This window comes from Phaseolus vulgaris, chromosome 1 (assembly GCF_000499845.2).
Source record: "Phaseolus vulgaris cultivar G19833 chromosome 1, P. vulgaris v2.0, whole genome shotgun sequence".
NCBI lineage: Eukaryota > Viridiplantae > Streptophyta > Magnoliopsida > Fabales > Fabaceae > Phaseolus > Phaseolus vulgaris.
In genome coordinates, this window is record NC_023759.2 from 6,009,300 (window position 1) to 6,015,299 (window position 6,000).

The window sequence follows — 6,000 nt, forward strand, 5'->3', positions numbered from 1 at the left end:
CTTGCATAAAGCTCAAAATAGTGTGATCACACACCTTCACATCCATATCATCTATCATAAGGTTCTATCAAAACATAAATAACTTTCCATACCTGAAATTCCTTATTCTAAGAAAATTTTTAGTTCAAGCAAGAGAATCTCTCAAAATATAGAGACATAGAGCAAGATATTCAAACATCACCAAATTTTAGTACGTGTTTAACCAAGTTGATAGGATCACTTTTCTCAATTGCTCTCATTAAGATTGATGACAAAATCATAAGGAAACGAAGATAATAGAGGATATTTAGGGTAAATAGAAACATATTATGTTTGAAAATTTAATGAAGTAGAAATGATCCCTAACTCCTCAACTACTGTAGAGTGTGACCAGACTCTGAAATATATGAAGTATGAGGAAAAAAACGTAGAGAAAAGACATAGAAAAATAATTGAAAAAAAAGGAAAAAAAAAAGAGAGAAAAGAAGAGGCAAATAATACAGTCAAAGAAAGAAAGAAAAATATTTTATTATACAAAAAATACTCTAAGATATTATAAAATTTTGGATAAACTTGTGAAAGAATTTTTTTTAATATATAATTTCTTTGAATGATTGTTTTTAACAGTTTAACAATTAATGAACCATTTATTTTAGTTTGTTAAAAAGTATTGAGAAATTTGTTTTCGAATAAATTCAATAAGGACATAGGAGGATTTCTATGGTGAAAGTCGAAGACACAAAGTCTTTAATTTATCAAAAAGACACTAATATTTGCAACAAACATTGCAAATTGAAAGAATTGTTATAAAACAAAAGCATTACTATAAAAAGGTATCTTCTATCAATTTAATGGGAAACCATTATAAATTATCCTAGAATAAATTTGATTCACCGAACATTTGCATATATTAAAAAATTGTATTGATTAGTGTATAAAAAATGAAATACATGATTATAGATTGCATGAATAGAATAATTTAGTACGCATGGGTCAATGAACTAGGGTCCCACTTGCAAAATCATTGATCTTAATTAAAATTTCCTGTGTGAAGATGATTTGTTAAAATAATTAACCTTAATTAATTTTCATACTTTTTCCTTTATGGCACATAATAATTTCCACACTTTGTTTGCACGTTGCTGTTCAAAGCTTTACTAAAAATAAATTATAGAAAAAAGAAAGTGATCTTGTAGACTTCTTTACATGAAACTCTATGGATTGAAGGAAAATTGAATGAATTGGTAGATAATATAGGATAATAAATTGGTATATATAATACACTTGTGAAACAATAAAACTTATTAGATTCATTATAAAAATAATTTCATTAAATGAAGAAATTATAGGATTGTTTATATTGATATACTTTTACCTAACAAAACTTGTTTTTTTGAAGGCCATACCTAACAACACTGTTAACATACATGATATACTTTTAGTCTTTTGTTTAACACTTTTATTCTTTATTTTTTTTTATTTTTTATCATTTTAAAGAAATAAATAATTATTTTTAATCTCTTGTGAAACATTTATTAATTGTTTATGCATTGAATGCAAGACTAAAGAACCATTTCAAATAACGTTTATTACTAGGATCGTATTTAATACAATATATACTAGTCTATATATATATTTAAATATATACGATTGTACCTATATATATATATATATATATATATATATATATATATATATACCATCTGCTCTCTAAAACTGGCTCAATGGTCGTCCATGACAGTCCTAGTAAGAAATCACACTTTATCCACACTTATATCTATTATATCCAAGGAGGAAAAACACTAAATAAGGCACGATCTTCTTATTACGGGGTTTTGACCATTATGGGACTTTTTTTTTTCGTTTTTACCAAAACGGGGCCGCTTTCATAAAAATTACAAATCTGAGCAAGTCGTGCCAGCTTGGCACGACTTCATATGTAGAAGTCGTGCCAAGTTGACACAACTTTGTCACGTTAGTCTGAAGTCGTGCCAACTTGGCACGACTTTGTCCACGTCATATATATTTTTTTTCAATTTTCTTGTAAAATTTTCTTATTTATATATTGAGTAGTAAATTATGTAATGTTTAAAATTAATTTGATACATAATTTTCTAAAGGTGTTAGTTTTAAGCAATAAAAAAATGAATAATTGTGTGTGGATCATGTTCGACGATAATGTAATATATTAATTTGGTTATTAGATTAATAAAAAATATGAAAAAATTGTTATTGCATTTGGAAATAAATAGAAATGAGAATTAATTATTTGAAAAATAAATAGAGAATTGTGGGGAGTTTTAAGTTATACGTTTGTCTTGTCCACATGTAATTGTTGTTTGCTCATTTTGTCATTTACAGCTAACGACATTTATCACCCCAGTGTACAGTCTCCACAATATTTCCAAGCTTATGAGATCTAATTTAATCCACGAAATAGATGATTCAATTCTAAATAAACAAAAAAAAAATGTTCATATTGCAAAACCGAAGGTCACAATAGAAACAATTGTCTACCGAAACAAGTTTGATAATAAAATTCAATTTTAAGTTTGATTATTAATTTCCTCATTTCTTTATCTAAGTATTTATTCCTTCATAAAAAAATTATTTATCAAATTAATTTCAAATATTACATAACTTATAATTTTAATTATAATTAAATAATTATAATATATATATATATTTAAAAATAATAAAATTTTAAAAAAAATATGAAGTGGACAAAGTCGTGCCAACTTGACACGACTTTAGGTTGACGTGGCAGAAGTCGTGCCAAGTTGACACGACTTCATGCTGACGTGGCAAAGTCGTGTCAACTTGACACTACTTCTACAAATGAAGTCGTGCCAAGTTGGCATGACTTGTCCCAGATTTGTAATTTTTTTGACAGCGACCCCATTTTGGTAAAAACAAAAAAAAAGTTCCCATGATGGTAAAAAAACCTCTTATTACTCTAATATTGTTTCTTTCATCACCCTACTGTCCCAACTTGGGAATTAGTGTTTATCACTGCTTTATTTATCCTAAATAATTGCATTATCTATCAGATGTGGACTTCAAAGCCGTGTGTGTTATTGGCTACGAGGGCTAAAGATTGCAAGAACATATTGCAAGGAGAAATTAACTGTATTACTTCTCACTTTCACAGTGAATTAATTATTAGATGCATTTTAAAATAGAGGCTTTAATTTAAAATATTTCAAAATTATGATAATTAAATATTAACAATTATAACTAAAACTAAAATTGAACATAAAATATACGTACATAAAGAAACTAAAACAAAATAAGTCAGATTTTTTGAAGTATGAGTTCGTAACAAAAGACTAGGAATTATATAAACCAAGGTTACTTATTATATTATACCATCAATCATAATAAATATGCAAATATTGTTGAAATACTTATTATCCAAGGTTACTTGGGAACTTAACAAAGGTTAAAAGATCTTTCGTTAATTAAATCAATTCCTAAAATTATTGTAACATCAGCTAAATAACCTCTATTAAAACCCTTTTTCTTACAGTGAATCCAATATAAAATAAAACTTAATCTAATTTACTTGAGCTAAATTATAATAAATAACTTTTGTAACAAATAACTTCAATTTTAGATTTAGGATAGAAACTTTATATGGTGATAAAGTGACTTTTAACGATTAATATTTTTTTAAAATATTGAATTTAATTAGAAAAAAAAGATAAAAGTGCTAAACTAAAAGAATTTTTTTCTGAAAAACCCAAGATTGTTCATAAGATTACTCTTTTGTAAACACTATTCTTATCTTATTGTTTCAAACAAAACATTATTCTCATCTAAAAAATCTATTATAATGTATATTTATGTGAAAAGAGACAATTGACGATTATACATGTAGAAGGGTTTGGTTTTGGGTTGTTTTATTCAAAAGGAGCAAAAAAAAAAAAACACGTAGAGAGAGACAATGTATGTGCGCGTGCATGAAGTGTTGGCCACTTATAGGTCTACAAGAACCACTTATCCTTATACCAATCAATAACAATAAAAAATTATATGCACTTTAACTTTTTGAATGTGCTTTATTTTGTTTCTTACGTCCAATATATTCTTATTTTTTTAAAATGATAATTTATACATTTTTTTCTTTAATTTTATCTAACTTATTTTAAAGACAAAATCAAAAAGAAGTTTTGAATTTTGAAACAAACAATAAATTAATTGATTTTAGTGATATTATCTCAACGAATTTGAAGTCGAAACAACTTTAAATAAATTTCATTCTTATAAATTTTCCATCCCAATTTTATTTTATTTTTATCCACTACAAAAAATTATTAAATAGAAATAAATTTTAGAGGAAACTATTTTTTTTTTATAAATTAGTTTATATTATTTTTTAAGTAATTTCTAAATTGGTATCTAATTAGCTACCAAGGTTTTAACTAGAAATTATTTAGTTTCTAAATTTGGTAGCAAAAACTTTGGTAGCTAATTAGATACCAATTTAGAAATCATTTAACAATAATAAAAACTAATTTAGAAACCACAATTTTTTTTTTAGTCTCCAAAATAGTTTCTAATTTAGTCACTATAGCAACTAATTATTATTTGTCTCTAAAATTAGTTTCTAATCAATGATTTTCTTGTAGTGATCATTATCTTATTATACTAATAATACTCAATTTTTAACTCTTAAATTAATTCTCTAAATGTGTCATTGATTATCCATTAAGATAAACATTTATATATATATATATATATATATTCTTTTTAATTAACTTAGAGATACCCTTTTAAGATAATATTGTAATAGACGATACTTGAAGCAAAACACAAGCAACTTATGATAGATTTATCTTCCTCATTTGAAGCCCCATATTAGGCTCACATACACATTACGTATTGCTTGCATAAGCTAACATGTGGGTTCTTCATGATGTTCTTTTTGCCTCTTTATGTAACCATTTTGTGCTACTAGTAGAATATTAATAATTGCCTTTCACATGAGAACAATGGTTTTGCCATCAAAAGACAAGAGATCTACTTTTTATGGAGCATGCACTATTTTAACTTGGATTTGTATGTGCAATGTGAACCCACCTAATGCATTTGTGATGAATGCACAATAAGTGTTCCTCTCATGTGCCCTAAACTTTAGGACTTTTTCACTTTCTCATAGAGTTTTGGTTTTCTTTCTTTGTAAGGTGCACCAACCTCCCATGAAAACATTTCTTGCTTGTAATGATGCTTAAGGGTTCCTTCTCCATCCTCTAACAACCTTCCCACCTCATGCATTTGCCTCTTCAAATTGTCTTTCACATGTTTCTACTTTCTTTCTTTCAAAACAAATGAAAAATGCAAAATTAGGCAAAATTAGTCAAAATTAGGCAAAATTAGGCAAAATTAGAGCAACACATAACAAATGGGTGAAGATTACTAATAGATCAAAATTAACCATTGTCACATTTTTTTTTATTTGACCAAAAGAGAAAGAAAAAGAATCAAAGAAACTACTAAATGAGTATGTGAGTTCCTAATACAAAGAAACAAAAGAAATGGGTATGAGATCTTTTGTCGGTTTTCTTCTATAAAGTTACACTATCAATCTAATCTTTATGTTTGACTATAACGTTTACGAATTAATATTTAATTAATTAGTAAAATAAAAATGTATTAACTCAAAATGATGAATATATATATATATATATATATATATTCTTATAACAACCTTATATTATAATTATTTTTTAAGTTGAGTAAGGATTAAGTTTACTTTTTTTAATATAATATGAAAGTGTATTAGAATTTATAGTAAGGTTTGTAATTGAGTACTGGTTAAATCACTCACAAGTATTAATTTTTATGTTCGAAATATTTAATTTTTATCAGGGTGTGTTAAAAATCCGGAGATAAGATCAAATTTTATTATATAAATATATGTAAATTTATTTTTTTTTTAAATTGATTTTGTGAGATTGAATTAAATTTATAATATATTTGTAATCATCTAAATTTGGAGTAAATAAGAAGTCATTTTTA